Source organism: Pempheris klunzingeri, chromosome 23 (assembly GCF_042242105.1).
Source record: "Pempheris klunzingeri isolate RE-2024b chromosome 23, fPemKlu1.hap1, whole genome shotgun sequence".
Taxonomy (NCBI): Eukaryota; Metazoa; Chordata; class Actinopteri; order Acropomatiformes; family Pempheridae; genus Pempheris; species Pempheris klunzingeri.
The window spans coordinates 5,547,757-5,566,106 of NC_092034.1; the positions used below are offsets into that span (position 1 = coordinate 5,547,757).

Below are 18,350 nucleotides of genomic sequence, written 5' to 3' on the forward strand. Positions count from 1 at the left end.
GCCATGTTTGTGAGGTCAGAGTGACGTTTGCGCACGTTACCGCCGCCATGTGCCGAGTACCTGCCACTGCAACTTCCTATTCCTGTGTCTGCTGGAGAGGAGTAATACCTGTCAGGGGTATTATTACCAAACAAATTCTAACCAAAAACATCAGCAATAAATGTCTACTCATGCTGCAGAATGAATCCTGCCGGTGTTACATTTTTATACGTTTATATGGACTTTAATACTTAACCCCTTACTGCCTGAATTTATTTATAATTATATAGAAAAATAAATGATTTGTGTTTTTGCATTCAAGCAGATGCTAAATTAAGTGGAGATTGTTAATTTGAATATAGCATAGCAAAGAATAGTACAATATAATAATAGTATAATAAAATATCTATGTACATATGCATAGAATATATATATATATATATTTATGTATCCATGCATCTATGTATATATAATGTATACATAGAATATGCATCAACCAGCATTAGTGGGATACAGAGCCACCTCAGCTGCATCAAGACCGGAAGAGGTTTGAGGCGAATTCGTGACAACAGGCAGCAAGGGGTTAATACTACTCTAATTTAAACAATTTTTTAATGTAACAATGCATCACATTTTATAAGATGATCATATGTTTATGTAAAATCTTAATCTTGCTGGCCAATTGAATATAATAAGACCTGAGAAAAATGAAGGCACTTCATGATGATTGACGTGCAAAATCTCTGGTGATTGACACATTTCTATCATCTTATAGTATATGTGCAGCCTACATTTCACATTAATCAAAGCTGATTCTCATACCAAGGTGAAATGAACAGAAATAGGTTGGGAAACACACTCAAATAGTAGAATGGTAATCGGTAGCAAAGCAGGCTTATAACTGCTGCAAATCATCACACCACAGACATGTGGTAGGTGTAGTGTAGGTGCACAGAGGGACGGTGCAGATATAACTCAATTCAATTCAATTCAGTTTATTTTGTATAGCCCAATGTCACAACAGAGTTGTCTCACAGTGCTTTACACAGTTAAAATAACATGTGATTGGCTTTTTTATCGGGGTCAGGAGACGGAAGATTGTAGCGTATGGATAAAGCACCACAAAGGTTGAAGCCAGTAATAATGATTGCTTCCCACCGTATGTGGAGGCCTCCAATTCAATTTCATAATGTATATAGATTATTGTTACAAAATCAATCTGCAGATTAAAACCCTGTGTTCAGTACGGGAGAAAGCACCACTAAGCTGATGACCGCCTCTCTGGTTTGTAGAGGCTCAGAGGACTGTGTGTGTGAGTGTGTGTGTGTGTGTGTGTGTGTGTTCTCTATACATCCCTATCATACCTCCTGGCATGCTTTTTGATAGAGCCACAGGAGATAGCAGATGACCGTGATGTGGCGTAAAATCTGGGTCGCAAAGTCTAAAATAAAAGCTTCTAAATCAAACCACCTCCAACTAACTTTGGGATGATATCTAGAGAAAGTGACACATATTCACCGAAGCACACGTACGCTCATCCACAGCGTGTGTGGGTCCAGAAACAACGGCTGTCGCTACGTCAGAACAACGGCAAGAGGCCGGTGTTTTACACAGAAGAAAGCCGAGCGGCAGCTCAGTCAGAACACAGCTCCTTCTGTATCTGGTGGCTCATTGGCTTTGACCTCTGACCCCACATTCAGTAATATGACCACAAGCTTTAGGAGGGCTGAGCCAGTGTGCACCAGGCTCAAAACACATAAGCGCCGCCTTTTGTGCGAGTCTTTTCTTTTTTCCTCTCCGTCTCACACACATCGCCCACACAGCAGCAGTTAATTTATTCGGTACATGGGAAACTGTCTAAAACCTTTGCCCTTATGTTGATCCTCAGCGCTGAGCTCTCCGTTCAAAGGAGTGGAGGGAGAGCTGCGGTGACACCTGAGCCCAAGGGAGGGGGATTTCATTAACACACACACACACACACACACACACACACACACACACAAGTATATGTACAGAAACGCACACAAGAGAGACCGCAGAGCTGGAGAGCCGAGTGAAATCTAATCACTGCACGAACTCTGTCCACAGCTGAATCAGAGAGATGAAGAAAGGAGTGACGGAGGGAGAAAATGGGAAAAAGGAAGAAGAGGAAGGAAAATGAGAAAAGACAGGAAAAGAAAGAACTTGACAAAGAGTAGCGTGTGTGTGTGTGTGTGTGTGTGTGTGTGTGTGTGTGTGTGTGTGAGGGCAGTGTGCGGCAGTGCTGACAGGAAGTGTTGACAGGCCTGTGTGGAACAGTAGAGGTTTTATCTGTACTAAATGAGGCACTATTCCCGCCCTCCTCCATCCCCTTTAGCACTGTACTGGAGTCTGCACTGGATATTTTCTCATTAAAAACTTCAAGAAGGTGAAACTGCTCCTGTTTCAAAATCAGTCAAATCCCAAATGCAAACATGAATGCAAGCACACAACAACAGCTGTCGTGTGCTTATGTTGGGGCACTTTTAAGTTGCTCTGTATCCAAGCAGCTATACGACCGTAAAGACCAAACCACTGACTCTGGAACAGCCAGTGAGTGGAATGAGTGTGAATTACTGTGTCCAAGGTCATGAATGAAGTTTGACCTTCAGTCTTTAAAGCTACATAGATGAGACGTCCTTAAATAGTTCAGAAAACCAAAATTTAAATGTAAACATATGCAATTCTGTGACAACTGTCTGCTGAGGAAGATCATGTAATAGGACTGGAAGCTCCAGAACAACTACTAACTTGATCTTGTGGTAAGAAGCTCTCTCTGGTTGACACTCTTCACGCCCACATTATCTGAAATGAAACTGTGTGACATCTATTTATTTGTGTATTTAACATATTAAAGGACAGGTTCAAAATATTCCTGCTGCCCATAATATCCATGGAAAAATCCCTACATCTGCAGTTGTCCTTTTTCTGCAGGAGTTTCCATTGTAAGTTGAATTAACGTTGCAAATTAAATTTGCATTGGTGTTCTTGGCAGTCACACAAGAAATCTGACTTTGTTCTTCCTACACATCAAAACATAAAAATCTGATGCTGGTAATAAACTTCCACAACAAAACAAGTTGTTTAAAAGCAAAGTATTATTGCTTTCAGATCAAAACTTCACACTGCTACCTAAGTTTCTTTGCAGTTTTGAGTTTATCCAACAAGTTTTGTTTCTTTTTCCAAATATATCCCAAAAAGTCCAAGCAGTATATAAAACAAAAATTACATTTAACAAATATGTCTTCGCTGGAACAGATGCCAGAGATGGCAGTAAAATTCAGTGATTTAACTCGGCTGATCCCAAAGGGAATCAAACCATTGGCGCTTGCTGTGCTTCAGCACTGTCCACAACCTCGTGACGCTGAATTATTCAGCTCTCGAGAGGAGGAGTGGTGGGGCCTGTTAGCGGTGTGAGGGACCCCGCAGAGGTCAGAGTAATGTCACAGCCCAGCCAGAGTGCTCTCCATGTCTGCTGATTGCACCCTGACAGCTCAAATGGAAGATGAAGCCAAGCGTGTCCGGGGGACGGCGTCTAGTAGCGGAGCCCCCGCCTCTGCAGCCGCACAGGGAGCAGGGGCCATGTTAGTAAAAATGCACGCTCTGTGACTTTGCCCTGGTTTCACTCCTTTTTAATCTTTAGGAGAAAAAAAACATAGAGGACAGATCTGTAACAGTCGTACATTGGAAAATGATTTGTAAATAATTATTAAACACTTCTAAGAATAAAGAAGCTGCTCTTGCAAATAGCTCATATAAGTAAATGCAGTTCATGATAATAAGAAATGACTGCACTTCCCCTTGTTTCATGTTTGCCTGATTCTGCTGCAGATAACGTCAATAATTCTAGAGAAGGACTGTGGATCTTAACATATTACAGCACTGGTTTTCAGGAACAGGACTTATTAAGAGCTGTCTTTAAAACTGGATTGCGTTTGAGATGAATAACTATCCAGTAATGTCATTTTCATGTGGCAAAGAAAAGATTACTTGCACTGCACAGTATACAGTAAATGCATTACACTGACAGGAAAACCAAAGCATATACTTCATTCTTAGAAGCGTCTGCACACCTGCATCTTCCAGTGAAATCAATCACAGGAGAGGAAACAATGAAAAGCATCCAATCAATCAGAAAACAGCCCCTTAAACAGATATTGTCCATTCAGCACAGGGGTAAGCATTATTGCTGACCCACAAACAAGCTAAAAACTATTAATTATAATACCAGCGGGGTGTTTAACAAGCTATGGACAAACTCTACAGCTCATCACACAGAGGATCAATAGGAAGAAGAGACAGCATTGCCTAATCAAAGACTACTGTTCCTCCCTGGAATAATGATCCATATGCAGGAGGCAATATGCTGCAGTGTTGCTACCAAACACAATACCTCAGTTAATCATTGCACCCCAGAATCCAGATCATTACTCAAACAGTCCGTCTGTCAGGATCCAGCAAGCAAAACATCATTACAGAGAGATGCAACACACATATAACATCAAAAAGTAGTGCAGTTTAATGGGAGGTAAAAGCCAGAAAGCACAAAAAGGTCACCCGCTATAAATTGTCTTTTAAGTAGGCTGCCAGTGACTCATTATTCGTCTCTATTGGAGCCGTGCAAGAATATTATCATTGAAAAAAAAAACAAAACACAAAGTCTTTTAAAACTTGCCTTTAAGTAACAGTGACTCACTATGAAACACGGTGGATGTAGAAATATAGCATATTAAAGTGGTGAAATCAATCTACCACATAGAGTATAGTGGGACTATAAGTATAGTACAGACAAACACAATTTCTGTCCCAATTTAATAAAACTGTGTGTGAGCATCAAACGATGAGCTAGTGCCCAACAAAAAAGGGCACAGCAGCAGGCTGTTTTGATTGCAGCTTTTTTTTTGTCAAAGAACTGACTGGAAACAAGAGGAGATATGAGGTGATGTGCAGCAAGGGACCATTAAAGGGGCACTCAGGGAGACTCGTGTCGCTCTTCCATGAAGTTGGAGGAGTCATAAGAAACTCAAGACTTTCGAGACTCAGCGGGACAAGCAGAGATATCCCAACGTCTTGTCCCATCAAGCTCCCAAAAAACACTGTCTGGATCCTACATTTCCCACAATGCAACTAACAGCATCTCAGCTCCACCTGTGAAACTCTGTTCTCCAAGTTTATGATACAGGGTCTCTGTAAGAACTTTTGAAGTCTTAAGGCTAAACCGAGATGACCAAGATGGCAGCATTTTAGGAGCCTCCAGAAAGCTCCCCCAGGACCACAGAAGACAAAATCCGACTGCTTTCAAGAGATCCAGTAAAAACGGCAGATTATCGGTACACGTGACAAAGCCCTCTAATGGCCGCAGGAGTTGTGACTCTTGCCCATCAGGAGCAAAGATGTATGTTGGCTGATGTTAAACAGCCACAAAGTTCACAAAGGGACAAAGTCAGACTGGCTGGATGACTCAGCAAAATCAGATCACTATTAGCTTCCAACTGCAAACCAACACTGGTTTCTTTTAACGACTGCGGCCGTCCTCTAATGGGAATGTATGGGTCATAATGGAGGGCAGTTCCAAACAACCTATTCTGCCATCACTTCTAGAAGATAACAATCCAGGACCACCTCATGCCCTCATTAATACCAATGAGGTTCTCTGCCAGGAAGGTGAGGATAATGCATGAGGGAGGCCCCATTGGTTTTGCCAAGAGCCCACTAATCACTAAATGCACCCCTGTCTGCCGATCATTTACATATCAGTCAGCTGTCAAGTCCCAGTTCAAATTCAAATGAACTTTACCGGCGTGAGGGATGCTTTTATATTTAGCAGCAGCACAGCAGCAAGAGACAACCAGCTAATAATAAAGAGCACGTGACACAAGAATATCACAGATATTTAGAGATTTATAGAGCTGCGCCATATTATGGGCACAGCTGGGTGACTGTCTGCTAGGACTGTCCAAGCGTGTTAATGTGCCCCTGTGTATGTGTGTGTGTGTGTGTGTGTGTGTACATGTGCATGTGTTTGTTCTTGTACGTGCTACATAGTGAGGACCAGCACCCGATTTTCACCAGCAGATTGAGGACATTTTTGGGAAGTGAGGACATCTTGGCCGGATCCTGACAACTTCAAATGGCCGTTTGAAGGTTAAGATTTGGTGTTAAGGTAAAGGTTAGGATCAGGCTTAAGTTAAGCTTAGGGTGAGTGTAAGGGTGAGGCACGTGGTTGTGTTGGTTAAGGTTAGGGTAAGGGTCCATGCATTATGTTAATGAGTGTCCTCACAAAGATAGAAGCACAAGTATGGGTGTGTGTGTGTGTGTGTGTGTGCGCGCGCGTGTGTGTACACGTGTGTGAGTGAGGACCATATGTGTGCTTACTGTGTGTGTGTGCGTGCACATGCATGCCGACCGCCAGCCCAGCAGCACGCATCTCCGCATCACAGGGACAAACGCGCGCATTGGTTGGAGAGAGAGAGAGAGAGAGAGGGAGAGAGAGAGAGGGGAGAGGGGGGGGGAGGCAACCGTCTCCCGTTTTGTTGCACGAGGAGTCGCGAGGAGACTCTGATGACAGACAGACAGCAGATCTGCCGCCTCACTGACTGCGACACCTGAACAACCACCAACCAGCACCGACACCAAACACATGAAGGAGAGCCAACTGTAGGCGAGGAAGAAGAAGAGGAGGAGGAGGAGGAGGACCGGAGGCTTTCCTGCAAAATAAAGAAGAAACAGAAGAAGAAGAAGTAGAGGGAGAAGAGGAGGAGGAGGAAGAGGAGAGGAAAACGAGGGGAAGGAAGGCAGCACTGAAGCCACTGGCCGGGACACGGAGCCTTTCCAGGGGGAGAAACCACCGCCACGACCGTCACATCACATCCCAGCTCTGAGATGACAAAGGTGGGTGACGGTGCGCTCCCATTGTGTGATATCAGCATCCCTGTCCTACATGGCGACTTTAATCCTCATAGTAGAGTAGTAGTAGACGTGTCTGGTGCGGCGCAAAGAAACAAAACGGGGCCGGTGTGGTACAGGAGCGCATTTAGAGGCGTTTGTGGTTGTTTGTCTCTGTTGTGCCGGCGCTCCTCTCTCCCTCTCTCTCCCTCTCTCTCCCTCTCTGTCTCTCTCCCTCTGAGCTCTGTGGTGGGGACGATTACGCACCGACAGCCGCGCCGTTTTAATAAAAGCGGATTTATGTATGAATGGATGACACTTTGTCTTCAGGAAGATGCACCCACAGCAGACATGTGTGCCATTTGGAGATGCGCGGCGGAGTGATTTCATCCAGCACGACCCCAAAAATCTAATCTGATCTGGCCCACATTTGGCGGCGTGAGACCTCTTGAGGAGATTTTTTTGTTGTTGTTGTTGTTTATGTCCTGTAACAAGCGTCTTGTGAATGTGTGTGTGTGTGTTGAGGGAGGGAAAAGGGGGGTGTTTATCTTGATCGTCTCCTTGAGCGCCCGAGGCTTGTCGGGGTGAGTGATTTCGCCTGTTCAGTCCAGATTAGGAGTGTGTGAACACCTATGCCGGCAAATTAATTACAGATTAAACGTACGAGATCATCGGAGTGAAGCCTGTTTGTGGAGAGGAGGCGACACTTAATGACAAACTATTTATAACTGCGGCTTCACTGGATGTAGTGTGCACTAGTAACCCCAATTGTTGTTCAATATGTTCCATAGCGCAGATTTGATTCCTCTCCATTAGCTGATTGGTTTGGATGCAAGTTGGCTGAAGTTTTTTTTTTTTTTTTCCCCGTCTGCTCCTTTTTGGTGTTACAATATCAATTCAATACTTAGTCAATATGTCATCCGGGTTTGTATTTGCAGCAGTGAAGCGACTGATGATGATGAAGAGCACATGGTTTGACGGTGAAGAGGCTTGTTGATGATAAGTCAGTTTGAGGCAATTTGACAAGTGGCAGGAAATTATGGGCAACAACCGAGTGAAGTTTTTTTTTTTATTAGTACAACACAAATGAATCTGGATTCAGGATCTTCAGACGCTCAGTTTGATGAAAATCTTAAAGGGGGAAAAGAGGTTGGAAAAAAAAAACCCCAGGAGGATGCAAAGCAAGCAGATGTCATAATTGGTGAATAATTGAAGTCATTAAGACAGCTGCTGGTTCCTGCTTTTAAAAATGTGAGGATTTGCGTTCCTCTGTGTCATGTCATTGCAAATTGAGTGTCACTGGGGTTTTTTTTCGACCGTCGGTCGCACACAAAACAAGCAATTTGAAGACGTCACCTACTGTATAAGGCTGCAGGAAGCTGTGATGACACTTTTCAGGATTTAACAAATAACCAAGACGCATGTACGCACACGTCCATGTGTATTCTTCGCAGGTGCTGGGTAACAAGAATGTGCACAAAAGGATGGAATAATAGAGCCACACTGATTATTCTTTGGTTTAGTTACATTTTATAGGCTGAAGAGAAACTCGTCACCTTCCCTCCCTCCTTACATCTGTCCATTCTTGTTCCTGTGCTGCCTCTGTGTCCGTCAGTCTGTCTCCTCTCTATCTGCCTGTCCATCCCTCCTCTCCTCTGTGTTTTCAGGAAGTAGGTTAGGAGAAGGGAGGTGACTTAATAAACCCTTTTTGCGGCAGGTCATTTACAAGCACAGACCTGAAAAGGTTCCTTTTTTTTCTCCCCTGGCGTGTCCACAAGAAAGGCACAAGACCGAGTGATGAATGTGTGCTCTGTTTGGAGAATAGCAATGCAGGGAATAACAATGGAGGCGCGGGGGGGAGAGGACGGTAGAGCAGTGACACACACACACCCACACACACACACTTGTAAACAGGGGCTCACACACACACACACACACATACACACAGCCTCTTGAAAAAAAGTCAATATGATAAAGTGTGTTGTGCTGCCTAAGATTCACTGCATCCTTGTGTTAAACCTCATCACAAGAGTCTTTTTAGACGGAGGGCGCCCTTTAAAGGCTGGCGCTCTGGGAACAGAGTTTATTTATACAGTATCAGACTATGATATACAGCTCTTTGGCTGCTTGCTGTACAGTGTCCCCAAAGATGGTAGTTTTTCGGGCCCCAAGCCAAAACAGCAGCACTGTTTACTGCTGTCCCGGAGGCAAAGGGGCTCAGAAATGTTGGTATGTAGCACGATTTCCTCCATTTGTCTGAGCACTGTCAGGCTGTTCGCAGACGCTGTTCCTCACAGTTGAGAACCTGAAATTTGCGAGTGCTCTTTTCTTGAATATTTAATTGATTATTAAAATGACTGCAATTAATTTTTTTTTGTCAGTGAACTAATCTAGGAGTCAATTAATCATTTCAGCTCTCCAGGCCAAGTAAGCAGTTTTACATCAGGTAACTTTTGTGACAGGATTTAGGCATTGATTTTTCTATTTTACAGGATAAAGTTAATGATAAGTCAATCCATTATTTAACCTTTATTTAAGCAGCCAGGCCAACTAAGACCAAAGTCTTGCATTCGATGACGATTCATGACAAGAAGCCAAAACCCTCCTGATGCAGCACAAAGCACAATAGTGGCAGGGAAGCTTTGAATGACAAGGAAGTAGTGATTTAAAAATAAATCATACAGGAGCCCAGATAAATGGTGACTGGAAGTTCAGAAGGGGCAAACATGTTTAGTGGTTCGGGAGGATGTGATGTTTGCGACGGAGCAGGTCCTCTTGCTGTGTGTCAGTGGAGGCCATGACTGGTGTTTAAGATGGGCCGCGAGTGATTAGAGCGCTTGTGATTAAAAATTTACTTGTGGGCATCTCAGCTCACCACAGAGAACTGAGTGTGTGTGTGTGTGTGTGAATTTATTTTGCAACATGTGGATGTGAGCCCAAGCGAGATTAATGCTGCATGTTAACAAACCTCTTGGCTTGACCCTGGCTAACCTGCAGGCCTGCACACACACACCCACACACACACACACACACACACTGTTGGGTTAATGCTGCCCATGAGTGGCCCTCCTTGCAGAAGCATATACACTCACACACAAACATTGCACACTGGCCAACTTTCAGCCACTTTGATGCATTAGTGCAAAGGTGCATTTTCGCCTCATTGTGGCTTGGGACCAAATTGATTTAGACGTGCAGGCGTGCTGGTGCACACACGAAAACGCTACATTCTGTCAGATTAGAGGTGAGATTAGAGGCGATACGTATATAGAGGGAGTACGTGAGGTAGAAAATGACCTTTCATCCCCTTCGCGGCCGCCTATTGTCGAACCAAATCGATCCCTCACAGATCCCATTAGCCCCCACCTGAATAAGAGCAAGACCTACATCAGCAAGAGTTGTTCTCAAATGTTAATGAGGCGACAGCTTCAAACATGTTTTCAGATGATGGAAAATGGATTCTAACACTCTCCTTATCCCTTGTCAAAAATTAAAAAGGCTTTTATTGTGGTTGCGTGTTAGCCACAGTTCTGACTGCGGCCGCTGGTGCCAGACGAAGACAGATGGACGAGGGTTTTGTCAGGCTCTGGGCCCTGCTCCAGGGAGCTGCCCTTGGTGCGAACGTTTTCATCTACTTGTAGATGTCCGACAGACAGAATCCAGCAGACCCTGGATTAAAATGGTCTGGGCAGGAAGATTATGGAGGCAAAGTCCTGTATCTGGATGGCCATGCTGTTCCGCGTAACACGAAATGCATTATTTATTATTAATACTGAGAGCATCTCAGTTTGGTTGTTGTTGTTGTTGTAGTCGGACAAAGTTCTCTGTGGCAGAGCGTCAGACAAACCAGTCAGACAAAAATTCAAAGCCTGACCCTGATTTTTTTCATTTAGACTGAGTATCTGATCTTTAGTGTTTCAGTGAACGAAAGCCCAGAGGGGTGTGTACATACATGTAGTACTCTGAATAGTCTGAGTGACTTTGATAAAGGTGAAGCAGTGACAGGAGTTTTTTAAATGTTAGTTTCCACAGAAAAAATGTGATGTTGTTAACCAAAACATGCTCTGTGGATGGGAGATCTGTTTCTTTGTATACATTTATATTATTCTGTCAAATAACAAATTATGATGACATCAGCTATTGTGCTTTTCATATTGAAGGTAGGAAATCAGCTCAGATTACTGCTCAGGTGGATTATGAGCATTTAGAGACAAGCACAAGATGATAAGCAGAAAATTGTAGTTTAATTCTTCTTTAGTTTTCATTCTTGATTTTGGCTCATGACAAGGTCCATGCAGTAGCTTTTCTGGAGCTTTCAAGTCACACTCCATGATCTCCATCAGCAGATCAACATGGATGTAAAGTCCTCAATGTGCTTTTTGGAATACCAACAAATCTAATATCTCAATATTGAATATGATAATCAATATTGAGAATGAAAACGGGCATTCGTGCAATAAATGTATGGTTTTACCTGATTAGAGTGAGTTTTTTGATGCCACGTCTTAAAATCACTTCCTTATCTGCGTCATCGGGGTTGTTCTCAGTTTTCTCGATGAAGGCTGAAGTGAAATGAGGGCAGGTACTGTTGGCGTATCCTGGTGTTGATCACAGTTCTGATTGAAAAAGTTGGCCGTTGTATTTACGTCCCGGCGTTGCCCTCTTACTGGAGCTGTTCCCATGAACCCCAAGGAAACAGAAACCTCTCTGAGGAAAGAGAAACAAGGCAAATACAAAAAAAAGCCACATCAAACAAAGCTCAATCATCCAGGAGAACAAATGAGGCTGGTCTGTAAGGACACACTGTGTTGGCGAGCAACTCCAGGGCCTGTAACAACGAGCCATCCAATACGCTATCTATCAAATCCATTGCACAAAATAATCCAGACGCCAGATACCCCGAGCTGAATATCAGGTTTCAGGATTCTGGTTCTGGTTCGGCGAATGCATGACACCACTGACTTTAAAAAAGAAGCATGATAAGAAACCTTTTCATTGTTGTTTGCTCTTTGTCTCCTTTGAATAATGCTTGTAAAATAGATGAGAAAGTTTTCAAACTAAACTACTTTTTTTTTTTTTATTACAATGCATCAGATTACCTTTTATTCAATATCCTGCAAGGTGAAAGCTGAGGCACTCGGACAAGGATTAATACAGGATACCTTCAAGGGCTGGACAGTGCTGACAAATGCATTGCTATTTTTTGTGGAACACTGTAATCTTTAGATGGATTCGGCATAAACACAAGCACATCATTTCTTTCTCGGGATCTCAGGAAAATGCTTTGTGACGAGGTTTAACACAATGTCAAACTCGATGCTAATGCTCAGGATTAGTTCGTACAATGAAAGGATTTTACCTTGAATCTTTTGTGTTGTTTATTTATTCATTTTCTTGACAAGAAAGACAAGAAATGCTTATTTTAAGATACCCATATTGTTTGTTTTCAAGGACTGTAACTATGATTAAGGGGTGCACAAACGCAATTGACTCGTGTTTTTGAATTAGATTTTTGTTCTGTTTCCTCTCGATTCATTTTCTCAGCTCGCTCCACACCCTTTTCATCTTAAAACAATGTGTTGGGTCTAATAAACTGGAGGAACTTAATGAGTGTGTTGAGCTGCTCAGGCAGGCGAGTAAAAGCTGCTGTAAAGTGCTAAAGGAGTTTCCTCCAGAGTCGTACAAACCCTGCCAGTGTTATTTAGAGAAGGACTTTAAACCCGTAGGGGCAGGCAGGAATGTTTTGAACCTTCAGAGTGTGTGTGTGTGTGTTTATCTGTGTGTGTGTGTGTGTGTGTGTGTTCCTGCGGCACACTTACCTGTGAGTATGTGTGAACGTTTGTGATGGGGAGGTTTATTCACACCAAAGTCTACGTGCGAATATAAATATGTGTGTGTGTGTGTGTGTTGGGTGGAGGGTGGGGGGTGGGGGGGTGCAGAGGGCGCTCTCCCCTGGGGGTTCTAGTCTGGCCCCTTAATTAATCCGTTTTCAGGCCAGAGGGTCTGTTATCAGGCCATTACACAGAGCCTGGCTGCGTCCTAACAGCACGCGCCCAGAGAGCCAAACACAGGTACACACACACAGAAACAAAGACACACATTTGTACCTCTATTCTTGAGAGGACACTCACAGGAAAACAATGCGTTTCGTGTTTTTGGTATCGATTTTGATGACAACATTGTTCTCACCAATTTCATTTCTAACATCTGTGAACATCTGTGAGACATTACTAAACAGAAATCACGTAGGGCAAGAAACACCCAGGTGATCAAACAGGTTTAAACTCTCCTTCAACTTATCAAAATTTTTAAGGGAATACAAAGGTGGAAAATTATTTAAAATTCAAACTATCTTTTGCAAATGTCCATCAAGTTTCCAGACTCCATAATTCAATTTTGACCTCCTTTGCTTTCTGTAGTTGGACGTGCACACTTTTTTCCTGGTTTATTGAGGGATTGTTACTGACATTTACTGTCACCTCCTAATAAAGTGTAATTTGAAGCCTGGTTTATTATGTGATCAATTGATTGCATGATTATATTGATATGATGAATTTTATTACGTGAAATATATATGGTGGCCAAAACTACAGAACCCAAATTTCTCTTGTAACCATCACAAGTCTTTACCTTAAACTTAACTTAAATCTAAGATTATCCCATTAGTGATCTTAGCACTCACTACATTACTCTATGATTTGGTCACACAGTGTTTTATAGGTAACCTTTCTAAGTTAAGATTCTTTACTAGTTTTGTCTTCAAAGAGTTCTTTCTGTAATCTCACAAATGTCTACTTTCTGCTCAGCATGATGAGATGTTGAAGTGAGTAGGTGAGATGTCAGTAGGTGAGACAAATAGTTCAGATATAAATTCCTTAATGTAAACCTAAAACCAAATTCTAACGCTCAAATTGGTCCTCAGAGACCGCAGACCAAAATATCCCCATTTCACACAAATATCCTCATTCTCTAGATTTAAAACATGACAGTCCTCACAAAGAGAGAAGAACAAGAACGTGGACACACACACGACAATACACACACATACGCAAATAAAAGCAAGCGTGGCACAGACACTCAGCAAATACAGGTGTGCAAGCAGTTGGATTTACACGTTGGCATGCCTGCACACTAACCGTGCTCACGAACGCACAAACACAAATCATACACCCATGACACAGGCACAGATGCACACACACACACAAACAAGTGCACATAAAAGCAAGTGCCAACCAACTCATATCAACACACACACACACACACTCTTCTTTTACTTTTCCTGTTACACACATCAGTATCATTTAGGCCGGCTGACTGCAAAGGAGTCTGGGATTTGGTTGAGATGCTTGAGCGGCGTGTGAAATCTGATTACAGTCTTACACAGGTCCCCTCAGCGGCGGGAGGGCCATCGCTGTTACCGCCGCCTCACTTGCTCAACGTGGCTGCCCTTCCTTCTTTCCTTTTTTTTCTCTCTGAGAGTCTCTCTGTCAGCATTACTACTTTGTATAATGGTGCTTACAAGCCGGCCCAGTGATTAGATGGAGTCTCTTGTAGCTGAAGGGTCACGTTTGATTCCCGCAATAACACAAACAGTGGCCTCAAAAGGCCGAGATTTAATGCAGCCATGAGACGGGTTGTGTTTTGAGTGACGTGCAGCTTGATTTGTGCAGCTCTTTCTGCCTTTGCTTCAATGTGTCAGATTTAGCGTTAACGGGGTCTTGATTTCAGGCAGAACTGGACAAAAGTGGGATTTTCTTTTCCTGCTGGTGACCATTAAATCTGTTGGCCTGAGTTTGCTAATTAACCTGACGTGGGAGTTGGATTAAAAACGTGGTGTTAAGCTGATTTGTTAATGTGCAGAGCTAGAAGGCTAGTTAGTTGGACATGCTAACATTCGCATAACAAATTAGGGCAAATAAACACCCGATTTAATCCATTCATTCCACTTTTGCTCATTTTTTTCCTTTCCTTGTTTAAGAGAGGGTAAAAAAAGAAACCACCATCCAAACTCTTTATGTACAGATAATCGTCCCTATAGCCACATGAGCTCTGCCTCAGCATGTGAAGAAATCCAAAGCGTGCCACGCTAAGTTATGGTTGAAAGGTCAATTACAATTCAAGTAGAAGATGAGAGGAAGCACAATTAATACTTGTTTTCCTCGGTCATGGTCTAGGCAATGTACCGTATGTTACTACAAAATATGAACCTGTATCCACATGTCTGCGTTCACTGGAGGGGAGCGAATTACTTCAACTTAGATGTAGAGGAGATTTAGCAATGATGAGATAAATGGAGAGATGGGACATTAGCAGTCACAGCAGTTGGCTTCTTGGCTGTCAGACCGGGAAGAGATAGTAGACCTTGTGGGCTGCTGTGTCATGATGTAGAAGTGTTGTCCTTTTGTCCTTCTGTCTGGTGTTCCTGCAGCTTGCCTCCTGATACCCTTCCGTCCACATATTTTCTCTCATTTCAACACATTTTTTCCCTTCGTCTCTTGTGTGTGCCATCACCTGCTGTCCGAACGTCTGTATTTCCACCCCTTTTTGCTCCTTCCATTGTTCCTGTCTGTACTTTATTTCCTGTCTCCGGTGATGCAGTGATGTTTTAAAATAAACACTCTAGCATAGTGTTTAACTCTAAATCTAAGCAATTTTATATTTATAACTCAGTTTGGTCTCACCGCATTTACCTCAATGCATTTAGAGACATTTTTTAATACAGTGTAAGGATTCACAAATAAAACACCAGTCATATCTCCCCTCCTCCCACACCACCCCTTCCTACCCCTGCAAAAAAAAAAAAATCTTTCTTTCTTGCTCCATTCTCGCCTCTCTCTTCGCTCTACACCAAAGTTTGGCCGCAGGCAGCAGGCCATCTGCTTTTGACATTTTTAGAATGAAGAGAACTTGTCAGAACAGCGTGTTTATTGTTCCATTGTGGTTAATTATTCAGTCTCCGGCTCTGTGTTCAGAGCAGTCGGCTATCTGGGGGCATCACCCGACACAAAGTGGGACCGACACTCTGTGAAGAATCTGGAATTTGGAATCCGTCGCTCTTTTCTGCTTCGGTCCGGAAGTGACAGAGTGACAGCAGAACAAGATGCTCTCATTGTCAGTCCGCCAGTTATCCTTTGACCTCTCTGCTGCCAGAAATGAGTATCAAAGCCACTATAGCCACATGGGCGTAAGTGACATATTCACAACAAGCCATCTTGGGACTCTTTACCAGTGGCGGCCGGCCAATAGAGGATGCACATGTGGTCGCCACCAGCCACAAAGCTTAATTCAGAATCAACAATTGAAATTAGTTTTTCAAGTCAGTTAGTTTTTCAATAAACTTTATTGTCATTTTAATTGCGGTGCATGGCAGCACATGGCATAGCATGGCAGTTATGGCGACTCCCTGATAATAAAAACTATATAAAAAAGACCCTACTCACATATTTAGTCTTGTTTATATGAAAATGTAAAATATGTATAAAAACAAGTGGATTGAGGATGTTTGCCATGTCACGGATACTTTTGGTTTTACTGGTCTTATTATTACCAGTTAAACCAGAGTAAGAAAAACTTGCAAAAGTTCAGCTCAAATTGCCATAAATTCTCCCGAATTTCTTCTTTTCCTTGTCTGATTAAATATCAAAGACAATCCTGAGTGAAACACCTCTGTTAGTCTAATAAGAGGTGGGCATCCTCTCAATCTTTACTCCAGACACTATCCTGAAACACTGACCACAATACTAAGGCTTATTTGCTTTTTAATTTCCCAATTATCACCGCAGACGAAAACAGAATCAACTGGGAACCTCTCTTCTATTAGTATGATAAACGTGGTGATTTGCTTGCTTCATAATCAACACACCAGACACCCAATTAAGCCCATTTGACCCTGTCATAATTGGGTATGAATGAGGATGCCGCCTTCTCAAGTGCTATCTAATTGCTTGCAGGGATTTCCACTATCAGAGAGATGTTATATTGATCCAGTATATATTGACCTTGCTTATTGCGGCTTGCATGGGGACTTATAGGCTCATTAGCCTATGTTGTGTTTATAAATGCTGTAATATGGCTGTAAAGCCGGTGAGGGTTAGCGTTTAGTGTCAGGGGTAATGGCATCCGTTTTCAAGATCAGATCTATTGAATGTTGTTTCCCTGCCCAATCACTGTTGGTTCCTGCTGTAAGCTGACTGGCTTCAGTCACCTTATGGCTGTTCTTGTAAGGTTGTCATTTTTAGGAGCACTGAATCTTCACTCAGATGAATAATTAAATACCCTCATTAGTGTCCATTGTCTTCAAAAGTAATAATTAATAGATGACTGGCCAGAAAACAAGACTCTACACAACAGTGGCTGCAGTGTGCGAACTACACCGTGGCATTTATGCATGACTTACAATGACTGTTATTGTAAAGAAACGCTCACAGCTGCCTGCATACCGGCCTGCTTGCTTTATGTCAGCACATCTGGTAGGTAATAATCAGTTAATGACCACCTCAAACCTCCACACAGGTATCAAAACCAACCATCACAGTATGATACAATGCGGCAAACCAGAGATCTAAAGCAGGCTGCTATACACTCTGCAGAGTGGCATACTATATTCTATTGTTCGGCTGCACAAATAACACATGGATAAAATGGGTGATACGCTTCAGTGATGATGGCAAGAACAACATGCATGCTTTTGTCGTTTCCTTACTTAAGTGAATTAGTGATGAATCATCGTCGTATGAATCACACGGCTATATTAGCCTAATTGTACACATGTTCCTCGATGATGATACAGAAAAATAGAAATGCATGGCAAGAATAGAATATGTTGTCAATATGTTAGAGGGCCTGACAACCATGTTTTCAGGAGTGCTCATGTCTTATTATATCTCCCCCTAATAGGCTGCATGGGTTCGTGCATTAAAACAGTCTAGTTATACCCAAGAGAACAAGGTTGCAAATAAAGGCCTGTATAGCACCTCTGAGCTATGTTGTCAACAACAGTCCAAGAAGAACAAAAGTCCAACAAGAGTCCAAGTCTCCATCAGGTACACAAAGCCAGCCTCAGTTAAGCATGACAATGTCCAAAAACGTCTCCCACAAACCTTCTACAGTAGACCGTTAGGGTCAGTTATGGAGTCTACACGAACCTGTTTAAACCCCTTTAGTCTGGTCATCTAAAATGAGCTCACATGTACACTTGTTAATGTATCCAAACTGTAATCAGAACCAGCGCCGTAGTAGTGAGGGAAACACTGTCACTAAGTACCCAGGGCCCCATCATGGGAAGCCAGGGAGTGAAAAAGTCTGATGCAGAGGACTTCAGGTGAAGCAGTCATGTCTTATTAAAAAAAAAGTAAGAACTAGGAAAAGAAACACAGAAGCCAGAAAGAGAATCAGGAAGCAGCTTCAGTGTTTCTGAATGGTTTGATACAGCCTGGGGCAGAAGAGGCCTAAGAGGGATGGAGATTTGT

The 18,350-nt window shown here is 42.8% G+C and overlaps 1 protein-coding gene across 1 annotated transcript in view; it reads left to right on the forward strand.

The window, feature by feature from the left end:
* The first annotated feature begins 6,791 nt into the window (after positions 1 to 6,791).
* gal3st3 (galactose-3-O-sulfotransferase 3) overlaps positions 6,792 to 18,350 on the forward strand; it is a 28,215-nt gene continuing 16,656 nt past the window's right edge. Inside the window, exon 1 of the mRNA XM_070854925.1 lies at positions 6,792 to 6,888. The gene's annotated coding sequence lies outside the window, so the exon portion shown is untranslated. The remainder of the gene's footprint in view (positions 6,889 to 18,350) is intronic.